The sequence below is a fragment of the Mus musculus genome, chromosome 7, assembly GCF_000001635.26.
Source record: "Mus musculus strain C57BL/6J chromosome 7, GRCm38.p6 C57BL/6J".
Classification (NCBI taxonomy): Eukaryota; Metazoa; Chordata; class Mammalia; order Rodentia; family Muridae; genus Mus; species Mus musculus.
Window position 1 is genome coordinate 123218350 of NC_000073.6, and position 15359 is coordinate 123233708.

Here is a 15359-nt window from a genome sequence, read left to right on the forward strand (position 1 = left end):
AAGCATCAAATTTGACACTTCATGTTGGGAGTGTCTCTAACATACACAGGAAGGCATTAAGCTACAAGCAATAGGATGTGGGTAACACTTCTTTCCCACCCCTTGTGAAAAGTTTGGAACACACATTAGTTGTAAAGAATGTGACTCTCATCAGCAGGCACACACAGGAGCCAGACTGAGACCAAAAAAAAAAAAAAAACCAAACAAACAAACAAAAAAAAAACAGAACAAAACAAAACAAAACAAAAGCCTGGAGCGAATATAGTCGGCCACAGGTGGCCCTGATTTAGCTTGCTTTCCTGGTTTGGTTTGGCTTGCCCTTGCACTGTGGTGTGGAAAATTTTCACATCTCCCTTAGCACAATCGTTCTGTGAACCACCAGAAGGGAAGGGTGAGAGCTGTCCCTGCTTGACTGAGCTTCCTTTTGTGCTCTGGCCACTAGGCAACCTCAAGGGCAGCCTGTTCTGCTTGCAAAGAAAGCCTTTGTCAGGACTGGCTGCCCTCCACCCTACCCCTCCGGAAGGGAGCTGGCAGGGGCTTTGAGAGGGGATCGAAGGGCCCACCCATCACTCGGCCCTCGGAGGCAGGCCAGGTTCAGATAATCATGGTGCTCTGTGCAAAAGGCACAGAGAAACGAGGGAAGCTCATTTCATTTGATGGTTTTAGGCAGCCACGGCATGGCAAGGGCCTGGGGTGAAAACCATGAGAATGGGAGGGAGGCTGCCTCCCTAAATGTGGCGAGCTTGGCTCACAGCTAGTGCCTAATAGATACTTGCTCTACTGAGCCCTCAAAGTCAGATAGAGCTCACTATGTAGAACCTGGCACACAGATGATAGCTAATGAATGTTCCTTTGGACTTCCAGGGCCTAACACAGAGCCTGGCACACAGCTGGCACCTACTAAATGGGCTAGAGAGATGGCTCAGTGGTTAAGAGCCCTGGCTGCTCTTCTGGAGGCCTTGGGTTCAGTACCACGCAGTGCCTCATACCATCCTATAACTGGTGCCAGAGGGTCCAGCGCTCTCTCCTGAGCTCATGCATGCATGAGATACACATGTGCACATGTATCTATCCAGGCACATGCATGTAAAAAAAAATAAGCCAGATTTTATATCCTACTGCATGTCCAGGGCATAACACAGAACCTGCCACATAGACAGTGCCTAACAAATACTTTACTGAGTCCTAAGTCCCAGCACATATATAACGTTATGTATAATAAAGCAGTCAAAGGGAGGAAAGCGGAACAGACAGCTGCTCGGACACAGCGACCTTCTGTCCTGTGTTCCAATAGCACCTGTGGCCTTGATGGGCACATCCAGGGCCTGACCCGGCTTCACTTTGGTATCCCGGTGCCTTGTTTTTCACCCACGAGCCGAAGGTACCAGGAGGATGAAACGAGAGTCTGCGGGGAGTACACCACATACTCTGCACCCAAGCTATTTGCCACTAAGGTCACAGTTGTACTGTGGGCTGTGGGTCAAGGCAGGTGCAGGGAGGCAGGTCTGGGTTCCCAGCATCTGTGGCTCAGCTCCTGTCCCCACCGTGAAGAAGCAGCTTCCCGGCTCCAAAGTCTCTCAATCACTTAGATGCTGTGCCAGCCTCCCCCAGCAGTGATGAAAGACTTGCTTATGTGTGGGCTCCTCAGTGCCTGGCAGGCAATGGGCAGAAAGGAGCCCGGTGGGGGGCGGGGCTGGGGACACCGATGGCCCCGAGGGTTCAAAGCGAAGGCCGCGGTCCTTTCTCCCTTCTTGCTTCTTTTCCTTTTCTGAGATTTTCTAGATCCATCCATCACTTTTCTCAGGTACAGCAACTATCCCTACCTGAATTGCATTCTGTCTTTCCCCAGAGTTCACTGTTTCTGAGGCAGTGGGTCTGCCAAGCTGGGCCTCAGGCTGTCTCACCGCCTATGTGACCTCAGACAGGATGCTACACCTCTAAGACCCACAACTTCCTCTCCTTTAAAGGCAGAGAGAGCATGTCCTACCCAGTGGGGCTCTGATCCTTAAGACAGCACCCAAGACCCATGGAGCTCCCTTCCTCCCCGAGCCTCCAGAGTCAGAGCTGGAATCTACCACCTCCCATCCCCATTCTAGAGCCTGTCTCCGGTCACATAACACCTCGGCTCAGGTATCATTATCCCTGTCCACAGAAACCAGGGGCTGTAAATTCCAGCCCTGCCTGGGCCTCAGGGGAGGGCAGAGCTGGACTGGAGCTTGCCTGCTCCTCCTGTTTCATAGGCCATGAAACACAATGCCTGCCTTTCAATGCCTTCCTTCCTTCCTTTCCTTGTTTCCCTATAAGAGCTTATATTGGCACTTGCCCTTGTTTTCTCTTCCTCAGAGAGTCTCCTGTCCCAGATCTGAAAAGCTGGGAGTGCTAGTGCATCAGGACTAAGAGCAAGGTCCTGCCTGGGGAAAGACAGGGGTGCACCTGCCTCGAGAGGGGCCTTGCAGGTCTCAGAGCACCTGTGGCTTCTCAACAAAGAGCCTACAATAAAGGGGCTACTTTAGCTCTCACAACCTGGGGGATGTTCCTGGTATGTAGGGGATACTAACCAGAGATGCCGCTCAGCATCCCATAATGCCCATGGAATCCAAAATAACTGCCTGGTTAAACAAGATTCCTCTTGATTACCTTACATAAAAAATGAGTTTGAAAATGGCTCAAGGGCTGGAGAGATGGCTCAGAGGTTAAGAGCACTGGGTGCTCTTCCAGTGGTCTGAGTTCAATTTCCAGCAACCACATGGTGGCTCACAACCATCTCTAATGGAATCGGGTGCCTTCTTCCGGTGTCTGAAGACAGCTACAGTGTACTCATATACATAAAATAAATAAATCTTTAAAAAGAATAAAAGAAATAAAGAAAAGAAAATGGGTCAAAGACCTGAATGTAAGGCATGAAACTCTAGGTAGGAGCTGGCCAGAGCTTTTTTTTTTTTTTTTTTTGTAAGATTTATTTTATTTATATGAGTATACTGTAGCTGTTTTCAGAGGTTACAGAGTTAAGAGCAGCCAGTGTTCTTAACTGCTGAGCCATCTCTCCAGCCCCGGCCAGGCCTTTTTAAAAGCTCTTTCTCTGTGAATTGTATCTTCTGTATTTTGAGCTTTTGGGCTAATATCCACTTACCAGTGAGTACATGTGTTCTTTTGTGATTGGGTTACCTCACTCAGGATGATATTTTCTAGTTCCATCCATTTGCCTAAGAACTTACAAAATCATTGTTTTTAATAGCTGAGTAGTACTCCATTGTGTAAATGTACCACATTTTCTGTATCCATTCTTCTGTTGAAGGACATCTGGGTTCTTTCCAGCTTCTGGCTATTATAAATAAGGCTGCTATGAACATAGTTGAGCATGTATGTATCCTTGTTATATGTTGGAGCATCTTTTGGATATATGCCCAGGAGTGATATAGCTGGGTCCTCAAATAATACAATGTCCAATTTTCTGAGGAATTGTCAGACTGATTTCCAGAGTGGTTGTACCAGCTTGCAGTGGAAGAGTGTTTCTCTTTCTCCACATCATTGCCAGCATCTGCTTCACCTGAGGTTTTTTGTTTTTTGTTTGTTTGGTTTTTTTTTTTTTTTTTTTGGTTTGGTTTTTTTGTTTTTTTCAAGACAGGTGAGACAGGGTTTCTCTGTGTATCCCTGGTTGCCCTGGAACTCATTCTGTAGACTAAGCTGGCCTTAAACTCAAATCCACCTGCCTCTGCCTCCCAAGTGCTGGGATTAAAGGCTTGTGCCACCACTGCCTGGCACCCCATTTTTAAATAGGGTTATTTGATTGTCTGGAGTCTAATTTCTTGAGTTCTTTGTATATATTGGATATTAGTCCTCTATTGGATGTAGGATTGGTAAAAATCTTTTCCCAATCATTGGTTGCTGTTTTGTCCTATTTACAGTGTCCTTTGCCTTACAGAAGCTTTGCAATTTTATGTGTCCCATTTGTCAATTCTTGATCTTAGAGCATAAGCTACTGGTGTCCTATTTAGGAACTTTTCCCGTGTCCATGTATTTGAGACTCTTCCCCACTTTCTCTTCTATTAGTTTCAGTGTCTCTGGTTTTATGTGGAGGTCCTTGATCCAGTGAGACTTGAGCTTTGTACAAGGAAATAAGAATGGATCAATTTAGCTGGGTGTGGTGGCACACGCCTTTGATCCCAGCACTTGGGAGGCAGAGGCAAGGGGATTTCTGAGTTCGAGGCCAGCCTGGTCTACAAAGTGAGTTCCAGGACAACCAGAGGTACAGAGAAACCCTGTCTCAAGAAACAAAACAAAACAAAAACAAAAAAAAAAACAAACAAAAAGAATGGATCAATTTGCATTCTTCTACATGCTGACCACCAGTTGAACTGGCACTATGTGTTAAAAATGCTGTCATCTTTCCACTGGATGGTTTTAGCTCCTGTGTCAAAGATCAAGTGACCACAGGTGTGTGGATTCATTTCTGGTTCTTCAATTCTATTCCATTGATCTTCCTTCCTGTCTCTGTACCAATACCATGCAGTTTTTAATCACTATTGCTATGTAGTACAGCTTGAGGTCAGGGACGAAGCTCAAGAATTTAAAAAGACCAAAGTGTGGGTGCTTCGGCCATTTTTAGAAGAGGTAACAGAATACACACAGGAGCAAATACTGAGATACACAGAGAAACCCTGTCTCGCCTGTCTTGAAAAAAACAAAAAAACAAACCAAAAAACAAACAAACAAACAAACAAAAAACCTCAGGTGCAGCAGACGCTGGCAATGAGATAGCCCCACCTGGGGATCCAGTTACCAAATGCAGACACTATTTTGGATGCCAAGAAGTGCTTGCTGACAGGAGCCTGATATGGCTGTCTCCTGAGAGGCCCTGCCAGAGCCTGACAAATACAGAGGGGGATGCTCCCAACCAACCATCGGACTGAGCATGGGGGGATATCAGGAAAGGGGATAACATTTAAAATGTAAATAAATAAAATACCCAATAAAAAAGGTGGGGAAGCCCTCCCTCAGTGCGGGATGTATAGCAGGCATCAACGTGTGGGACTGTGTATAACCGAGAAGCTTCTGCAGAGCAAAGCAAACTGCCAGAGAGAAGAGACAGCCTCAAGAATAGGGAAAAAGACAGGGGATTAGTACCTAGAGTATATAAAGAGCTACAAAAAATTAAATACAAAATGCTACAATCATCCAGCCAATGAACAGGCAAAATAAACTAAGAAGACAGTTATCTAAAATAGTGCCAAGGGCCAGCTATGAGACCATAGGGTAAACTGAGTCAGTCTGCCAGGTGTGCTGTCATGACTGGGGTGGGGTCAGTGCTGATAGCCGCTTACGGGAGTCACACACAAAGAGTGGCTGAAGCAAAAGTGGGCTCCAGTGTTTTATTTTTCCTCTTAGCCCTTTGTATACATAGCCCTTAAGACAAAGTTTTCTTATTTAGGAAGAAAATTACCTCATAGCCACAAGTTATACATTTTCTAAAAACAGTCACCACAAAATCATTCTTCAAAGACAGATGAAAATCATTACACAAAAGGAAATTGCAACAGGATTATTATGTATTCTTTGAAACTTATATCTAACTAAACAAATCTTATCTTTCTTTCCCCTCGCTCACTGTAAGCATAAAGCAGTAATTCTCTTGTCATAGATAACAAAGTTTAAATAGGCCAAGGCTATAGTAACAAATTTCTTCCCATACCTGGCTAAGACAATCTGTATTTACTAAGGAACAGGTCATTTGTCTTACGTCTTATTTTTGACGTCTAGAGTGGCTAACTGTTCTCTGTTTTTATATTCATAATAGAATTGTTTACGCCTTATTTACAACCTTCTTATTTCCTGGTGCACACCGAAAACCTGTTACTATATCCCTAGATCACAAGACCAAGAAACTCAGGCCCAACCTGGAGTGAATGCTTTCTTTGATCATTAACTTGTCCCCAGCCTATTTTTCTCGCTACTACAATTGCATGCTTGTAACGCATGAACGGACGCTCTCTGTGCAGTTCTTGCCCTTCTATGAGAAAGGGACATCCTACTCTTGATTCTGACTTTAAACCTTCCATCAACCACCCTAACTTCCCAAAATTCCTTAAGTCTAACCAGGAATTCCATAAAATCATTAGTTCATCCGAACAGCATTATCTCAAGAACTTTCATCTTCATACTGATCTTTAGGACAACACAATCTCATCACTGCCCACCCCTGCTCAGGTGCTTAGATCCAAAAAGTCAATAGCACACTCTAAGGACCAAGAGTGAGCTGCTCAGGTGACCAGGCCACCATGGTCTCTATGCAGCTCCAAACAGAAGCAGAACATTGCTCTCAAATGTCCCTGTCCCGCTTATCCTATCATCAAGTTTTATAAGCAAACTGCAGATGCTTTCTCTGATCCTCTCCCTGTGCTGTGGCTAGATTTTGTGTGACTCCTTAAGAGTTCATAGGTTACAACCCAAACCCCAGCACAAAAGTGGTAAGAGGCGGGGCCGCTGGGAGTGCTTGGAGCCTATAGCAAAGCCATCAGGCTAGATTTAGTTCCCTTCTAACAAGCTTTCTGGAGGCGGCTTGTTTCTTCTACCCTGGGAGGACTCAGAAAAAGCATCATTTAATGAGGACCAGCTTTCACCAGATAGCAGCAAACCTGTTATCACCTTGATCTGGGGCTTCTCTAGAACTTCAGCCAATAGATTCATGCTATTGATAAATTATCCAGGGGCTGCAGAGGTGACTCTGTCATGAATACCACTTGCTACTCTTGCAAAGGGCCTGGGTTCAATTTACACCACTCATATCAGGCAGGTCACAATTGCCTACAACTCCAGTGTCAAAGGATCTGACATCTTCTTCTAGCTCTGCAGACACTTGCATGTACCCGGTGCACATACACTCAGGCACATACATGTACACATAAAACAATCCTTTAAATTTTATGCAGGCTAAGGTGTTTTGTTACAGCTGCAGTAACGGACCAAGCAGCCTTGAAGCCACCCTGTACTTTGCCCAGGCAGAGCCCTTGCCTTCACACTCCTTGCCCATCTCCGCCTGCTACTTGAGCACTCTGTCCTCAACTGCTCAAGCTACTTCATTGTGATTATCAGCATTTTACTGCAGAGCTGGGAATGGAACCTGGGCCCTCGTGCACACAAGACAAGTGCTCTGCCACCAGGCTGCATGCCCAGGCCCTCCACTTCTTTATTAAAAATTCTTTAATTGCATTATTTAACCTGGGGCAAAGATGTGCACTGGGGATACTGATCTTTCAGAATGTGAGAGATTTTGACCATGACTATTTGTGCCATGGGACACCTAGTTTGTCCAGATGCACAAATGCTGCAATGGACAGAACTACCTCATAGCTAAGGCTTTCAGACACTCCAGATAGTCATGGGGGCAAAAACCATGCTTGTAAGTATATGAGTCTAGAACCTTCTCCAATTTATGGAAGACACTAGTGGATTTGTTTTGTTTTTGTTTTATGAAACAGGGTCTCTCTACATAGCCTTGGCTTTCCTGAAAGTAACTACATAGACCAGGTTGACCTTGAACTCATAGAGATCCTCCTGTCTGTGCCTCCCAATTCCTGGGATTGAAGGCATGTACCACTACGCTTACATGTCCTTGTTTTTAATATTCATTGCATCATCTAAAATATGTTCCTTAGGGCTCTTTCTTAAATTGGAAGCATGGTATATCATAATGATAGTTCAATTTATAAATTTAAATATTTGCCTGCCTTCCTTCCTTCCTTCCTTCCTTCCTTCCTTCCTTCCTTCCTTCCTTCTTTCCTTCCTTCTTTCTTTCCTTCCTTCACTGGTCAGTTTTTCATTCACTTGTCACAAGCTGGACTCATCCGGGAAAAGGGAACCTCAATCAAGTAAATGTCCCTGTAAAGCTGGCCTCTAGGACAAGACTGGGAGCATCTTTTTAACTGATGACTGCTGAGGGAGGACCTGACCCTACTGTGAGTGGTGCCTGGGCAGGTGGCCCTAGGGTGTATAGGAAAGCAAGCAGGGAAGACAGGAGGAACAACCCACTAAGCAGCATCCCTCCGTAGCCTCTGCTTGAGTTTCTGACTTGGCTTCCCTCAGTGGTCCATGACCCAAGATATGTAAGTCAAACGAACCCTCTCCTCCCCAAGCTGCCTGTGGCCGAGGCTGATTGCAGCAATGGAAAGCAAGCAAGGGCTGCTTCTCTTTTGGTTTCATTTTACAGTGCTGGGGCCTGTCTCAGCAGGCAGCAATGGGGGTAGACGGCATGCCTCCTCGCACAGCCTATCTTCTGAATTCCTCCACATAAGACACTCCTTTCCTCACCCACCTTGCAGGAAATAGTAAACACATAGTAAAGAAACAGGAGGCTGGGTGGTGGTGGTACACGCCTTTAATCCCAGCACTTGGGAGGCAGAGGCAGGTGGATTTCTGAGTTCGAGGCCAGCCTGGTCTACAAAGTGAGTTCCAGGACAACTAGGGTTATACAGAGAAACCCTGTCTCGAAAAAGAAAGAAAGAAAGAAAGAAAGAAAGAAAGGAAGGAAGGAAGGAAGGAAGGAAGGAAGGAAGGAAAGAAAGAAAGAAAGAAAGAAAGAAAGAAAGAAAGAAAGAAAGAAAGAAAGAAAGAAAGAAAGAAAAGGAACAGGAAATACTGACCATGATGGTGACTATATTTGTGCAATGATGACGTTCAAGCATCTACACTTGCTGTCAAACAGGCAGCTAGTCTTGGTGGCACAGACTTGTGATCTCTGTACTCAGGGGACTCAGCTATAGGGTTGCAAATTGAAGATTAGCTGTGCAATGGAGTGAAAGCCCCTGGCAGGTTCTTGGTAACCACAAACTTGTTTTGTGTCCTATGTGCAGCATTGCACAGCTTGTTCAGCTTCTCAGGGCTGATAAGGGACAGGGCAGCAATGTGCCTCCATAGCTGGAATTCTTTTTACTTTCTCTCCCTCCTTCTCTCCCTCCCCCTCCCCCCTCCCTCCCTCTTTCCTTCCCTCCCTCCCGTTTCTCAACCCTTCCTTCCTTTGGTATTTATACAAGTTCATGGGTGTTGCAAATATGTGTGCATGTTTATTCGCCCGAAGTCAATTTGGATCTAGTTCAGTAGTCTTTCCTTAGGAACCATCCACATTGTTTTTTTGTTTGTTTTTGAGATAGTGTCCAGAGGGACCTGTGACTATTAGGCTAGCCTGAATGGCCAGCAAACCTCAAAGATCCTCCTGTTGCTGCCTCCCGAGAGCTGAGATGACAAGATTGTATCACTATGGCCAGACTTTTCGTGTTGTTTTGTTTTTTCCCTGGGGACAGAGAATCAAGTTCATGCAGAGAGCACTTCACTGATTATCCCAGCTCCCAGAGCATGAATCCTTAAAGGTTCTGATTTGTTTTAGTCTCTGCATTTATACCACGAAGACCTACACAGACCATCACAGAGTATTGTCTTTGGGGGGGATCTGTCTCAGTATTGAGCTGCACAGTATGGAGAGTGGGGCTGACTATTCCCGATCCCTCGGCTGATAGGGGGTGATGTAATTATATCCATACCCCAGTCAGAATCACCGAAGGAGTTTTGCTAGTTTCTCATTGTTGCGGCAGCCAATTATCCCAGATTTGGAGGCACTTAGAGTTCACTCTGAACACTCTGTAGTTCAGAGTGTCAGATGGGGTTTTTTTTGTTTTTTGTTTTTCCCCCTGAGACAGGGTTTCTCTGTGTAGCCCTGACTGTCCTGGAACTCACTCTGTAGACCAGGCTGGCCTCAAACTCAGAACCCGCCTGCCTCTGCCTCCCAAGTGCTGGGATTAAAGGCTTGTGCCACCACTTCCCGACACCAGATGGGTTTGACTGAGATCAAATCCAGGTGTCAGGAGACGGCTGAGGAAGTAGCTCAATGTGGAAAGTACTTGCTGTGCAAGCATGAGAATCTGAGCTCAGATTCCAGTAAACAGCTGTGTGGTGCCTGCCCATAACACCAGCTCTGAGGACAGAGAAGGCAGACCCCGGGCTCTCTGGGAAGCCACTCTAGGCTCTGGCTGAGCTCCCTGTTCAATGAGAGACCTTACGTCAAAACATAAGGTGGAGGGCCAGAAAATAAGATTCCTGATGTTGAGTTCTGCATACCCCTCCAGGCCTGTGCAGTGTCACATACACAGGCACACCCACAGATTACACACTGTGATGGCTATTCCTGGTTGTCAGCCTCACTACATCTGGAATGAGCTACAATCTAGAAATGGGGGGCACACCTGTGATCCAGAACTTGAGACTGGAAGACACAGGCTTTTGATCCTGTAAGTGTTGGATGACGCACACTTTTGATCTGGATCTTAAGGCATAGCAGCCATGAAAATCTTAGGCTCAGGCAAGGAGGTACATGCCTTTAATCCCAGGAGACAGAGACAAGCAGATCTCTGAATTCAAGGCTAGCCTGGGAGAGACCAAGTTTCAAGATAAGAAAAATTTAGGTCCAGGCATGATGGTACACACCTTTAATTTGGGCCACACCTTCTGCTGGAGGCCTACATAAGGACAATGAAAGAATTGTTCATTCTCCTTTGCCTGTTTGTACCTACTAGCCAGCAAGCACATCTGTTGGAGCCTACTTCTTCAGGATTACAGTTTATACAGAAGACCAGCTGAAACACCCAGACTGCAGACTGTAAGTCATTCCAACAAATTCCCTTAATATATAGAGACATTCCATAAGTTCTGTGACTCTAGAAAACTCTGACTAATACAGAAGTTGGTACTTGGAGTGGTTCTAAGGGAGCCGAAGTATAAGGATGAATCTTTTAAGTATCTGAAGCAGGCTTTATAATTTGGCAGCACCTTCTCTCCCTTTTTCCTATTTATTTATTTATTTATTTATTCATTCATTCATTCATTCATTCATTCATTTTACATCCCAATTGCTACTCCCTTCCTGGTCCCCCTTCTCCTCTGAGAGGGTGTTCTCCTCCTGAGTATCCCCCCAACCCTGGATAATCAAGTCTGTACAGGGTTAGGCACATCCTCTCCCACTAAGGTCAGACAAGGCAGCCAGTAGGGGAATGGAATGGATTGCACAGACAGGCAAATCTTTAGGGACAGTCCCCATTCCAGTTGTTCGGGACCCACACAGAGACTGAGATGCACATCTGCTTCACATGTGCAGGGGGCCTTGGTCCAGCCTCTGTATGTTCTTTGTTTGGTGGTTGAGTCTTTGAGAGGCCCCAAGGATCCAGGTTAGTTGACTGTTGGTCTTCCTGTGGAGTTCCTATCTGCTTTGAGGTGCTCAGTTCTTTCCCTAACTCTTCCATAAGAGTCCCCAAGCTTCTTTCAGTTTTTGGCTGTGGGTCCCTGTATCTGTTTCAGCCAGCTGCTGGGTGGAGCCTCTCAGAGGACAGTCATGCTAGGCTCGTGTTTGTAAGCAAGAGAGTATCATAAATAGTGTCAGGAGTTGGTGCTTGCCCTTGGGATAGGTCTCAAGTTGGTCATTCCCTCGATCTCTGCTTCATCTTTGTCCCTGCATTTCTTGTAGACAGGACAAATTTTGTGTTGAAAGTTTTGTAAGTGGGTTGGTGTCCTTATCTTTCCACTGGGGGGTCCTACCTTTTCCAGCACCTTCTAATTCACCAGCATCTTTAGCTCCTGAACCCTCTCCAGTCACCTCTCTGCTAGGAGCTCGGAGAATATTGAAAGCCTGTGGTGGAAACTATATTTCAAACTTAAAGGAGCACATGACCTTGATTATGTTTATTTACCAATTCTGAAGGCAATGGCTTAAGTGACCTGGTATATGAAACTTTCTGCAGTTTGGGGGGGAAAATCAGGAAAATTACTTTGCTGATTGGTTGCTCTTAGCATTTCTGTGTAAATTGATAAAGGAATGAGAAAGTGTGCTACATTATTAAGGAGCTTAATGAGTGTCTTAGAGTTTCCATTGCTGTGAAGAAACACCATGACCAAGGCCATTCCTTTCTTTTCTTTTCTTCTCTCTTCTTTTCTTCTCTCTTCTTTTCTTTTCCTTTCTTTTCTTTTCTTTTCTTTTCTTTTCTTTTCTTTTCTTTTCTTTTTGTTTCTCTTCTCTTTTTTTCTTTTTCTTTTCCTTTTTCTATTTCTTTTTCTTTTTCTTGGTTTTTCAAGACAGTGTTTTTCTGTATAGCCCCGGCTGGCTGTTCTGGAACTCACTGTGTAGACCAGGCTGGCCTCAAACTCAGAAATCTGCCTGCCTTTGCCTCCCAAGTCCTGGGATTAGGGACATGTGCCACCACTGCCTGGCCAAGGCAACTCTTATAAGGGTCAATAATTAATTGGGACTGGATTACAGGTTCAAGGGTTCAAGTGAGAATCAAAGCAGCATCCTAGCAGGCAGGCAGGCATGGTGCTGGAGGAGCTGAGAGTTCTACATCTTTTCTTTCCTTTTTTTCTTTTGGTGGGAGTGGGGCATTCACTGTAGCTGTCTTCAGACACACCAGAAGACGGCATCAGATCTCATTACAGATGGTTGTGAGCCACCATATGGTGGCTGGGAATTGAACTCAGGACCTCTGGAAGAGCAGTCAATGCTCTTAGTCCCTAAGCCATCTCTCCAGCCCTCTACACATTGTTCTGAAGGCAGCCAGGACAGGACTGTCTCGAAAGCAGCTGGGAGGAGGGTCTCAAAGCCAACTTTCTACCCCACAGTGGCACTTCCTCCAAAAGGGCCACACCTCCTAATAGTGCCACTTCCTGAGCCAAGCATATTCAAGCCACCACATTGAGTTTGATAATTCATTCAAGCAGAAGTCTGGGGAACATGTGTGGGATTTATTGATATAAATCATCTGAATGGAGATTCTAGGTTTAATATGGAACCTCGCATAGTTAAAAAAAAAAAGGTGTCTAACATTTGTTTGAATGGTTGGCTGAAGATCATTCAAAAGATGGTCTACTGAAAAGGAGTTAGAGATGCCTGATATCCCTCGGCTTATCCTTATGCTGATGAGGGAATTTTTTTTTTTAGATTTATTTATTATTATATATAAGTACACTGTTCTCATTATGGGTGGTTGTGAGCCACCATATGGTTGCTGGGATTTGAACTCATGACCTTCAGAAGAGCAGTCAATGCTCTTACCCGCTGAGCCATCTCACCAGCCCCTGATGAGGGAGGGAATTTTAAGGCTCAGGGAAATTGCAGTACTAGAGTGGATACGCTGTGTGAAACCTAATCTTCCACAACGGGAAGGCCCAGAAGACACACTCTTCATTAACCCTATAAAAATGGAGGCACCAGCACATTTGAAGAGTCTTGTTTTCACCCTTTTCCTTGTGCCATCCCTTAGGGTTGAAGATGCTGCTGCTCAATTGGATGAACTAAATGCAATGGATATAATTGCCCTGAGGTAGCAGGGCCAGGCATCAACACTGAATCTCCAGAGGCAAGGAGATCATAATTATTATAATGGCCAATGTTGATAAAACAACATTTATAATCACCTAACTCATAATGGTCAGCACAGGGGAGGTCAGTTTTATAATAGCATGACTCATATGGATCTTTGGTATTGGCTAAGTACTCATGGTGTTTCCAGGCATTAAATAGATACGAAGCCTACTGCACTTCTGTTTAATCTGTATAAACAGAAAATTTCTCAAATGAAAGAAAGGCTACATTGGATCACAGCAAAAGGTAACCTCAGCCAGTGAATCAATTCCCAGACTTGAGCCAGTTTGCAGACCCAGAACCCCTTGAATGAAGGGGTGACTGGATTCCCCTGAGGAAGGATCTTGATAAGACTCTTAAGTTTTGCTGCTAACCTTTCTCCTGATCTTCCCCAGAGGGACCTATAGTCTTTTACAAGGGTAACTCTCTACCGGGGAAAAGGAAATAATCAGACTTTCTGGGCTTTATTGGATACTAGTTCTGAATTGATGCTGATTCTGGGAGATCCCAAGAAACATTGTGGCCCTCCAGTTAAAGCAAGGCCTTATGAAAGCCAGGTGATTCATGGAGTTTTGACTGATGTCCGAAGACTCACTGTAGGACCAGTAGGTTCCCTAAACTTATCTTGTGGTAATTTCTCCAGTTCTAGAATATATAGTTGGGATAGATATACTTAGAAGTTGGCAGAATTTTCACATTGGTTCCCTGACCTGTGGAGTGAGGTCTATTATGGTTAGAAAGGCTAAATGGAAGCCTTTAGAGTTGCCTCTGCCAAAGAAAATAGTGAATCAAAATCAGTATCACATTCCTAGAGGAATTGCAGAAGCAAAGGCCACCAACAAAGACTTAAAAGACGCAGGGTTGTCAACTTGACTATATTTGGAATGAACTACAATCCGAAAATGGAGTGCACACATGTGATCCAGACCTTGAGGCTGGAAGGCACAGGCTTTTGGTCCTGTAAGTGTTGCATGACGCATGCTTTTGATCCAGATCTTGAGGCATAGCTGCCATGAAAATCTTAGGTCCAGGAAAGGTGGTACAAGCCTTTAATTCCAGGAGACAGAGACAAGCAGATCTCTGAGTCTAAGGCCAGCCTGGGACAGAGCAAGTTCCAAGACAAGAAAAGCTTAGGTCCAGAAGTGGAGGTATATACCTTTAATCTAGGCCATACCTTCTGATGGAGGCTTGCCTAAGGACAATAGAAGGAAGGGCTTGTTCTTCATTTGCATGCACTTATTTTGCCAGCACGCCCACTGGAAGCCTACCTCTTCAGGATTGCAGTTTATACAGAGGGCCAGCTGAAACACCTAGCCTCGTGGAACTAGACTCTTGGACTTCCCATTTACAGCTGTCCATTGTTGGGTGAGTCAGACTGCAGACTGTAAGTCATTCCAACAAATTCCATTAATATGCAGAGACATTCCATAAGTTCTGTGACTCTAGAGAACCCCAACACTCACACCCTCTACCATACACATAGGCACATACTCACGACTTGAATACCCTCTACCCCACACTCAGGCCACAGCAGAGCTGAGTTCTTTCTGGAGGCCCTGGGTCAGATTCTGCTCATTTGCTTTGTCAGCTTCTATAAGCCACTTGTATTCTTTGGTTCAGGGCCCATCATCCCATGCTCAAAGCCAGCAGTGCTGAGCTGACCCATCTTACGCTATCACTTCTCTGGCCCTTCCAATTCTTTGCCATTTGTGGTTGCATTAGAAGCTCCCAGCTGCACCAGGGATCACCCTAGTTTAATGTCAACTGGCTAGCATACAATCATACAACCATACACTCACAGGTTCTGGATATTAGATATTAATATTTTTGGGGCCATTATTCAGCCTACCATAGGACTCTCTTAAATTGCCCATAGAAATGTGGTCTTCAGAGAAGTGGTTTCTAATGATAGCTCAAAGCATGGATTCTGGAGCAAGTTATTCAGGTTCCAGCCCAACCCTTCCACTTG

The 15359-nt window shown here is 45.1% G+C and overlaps 1 protein-coding gene across 6 annotated transcripts in view; it reads left to right on the plus strand.

Moving 5' to 3' along the window:
• Positions 1–15359, plus strand: part of Slc5a11 (solute carrier family 5 (sodium/glucose cotransporter), member 11) — a 59795-nt gene that overhangs the window by 3756 nt on the left and 40680 nt on the right. For 3 of the 6 annotated variants that reach the window (XR_001785540.2, XM_011241767.3, XM_011241766.3), the window contains exons 2-3: positions 10560–10642; positions 14639–14755. The exons of 1 other annotated variant lie outside the window; for it this stretch is intronic. The gene's annotated coding sequence lies outside the window, so the exon portion shown is untranslated. The remainder of the gene's footprint in view (positions 1–10559; positions 10643–14638; positions 14756–15359) is intronic. 2 more of the 6 variants (XM_011241768.2, NM_146198.2) reach the window with 2 other exon arrangements.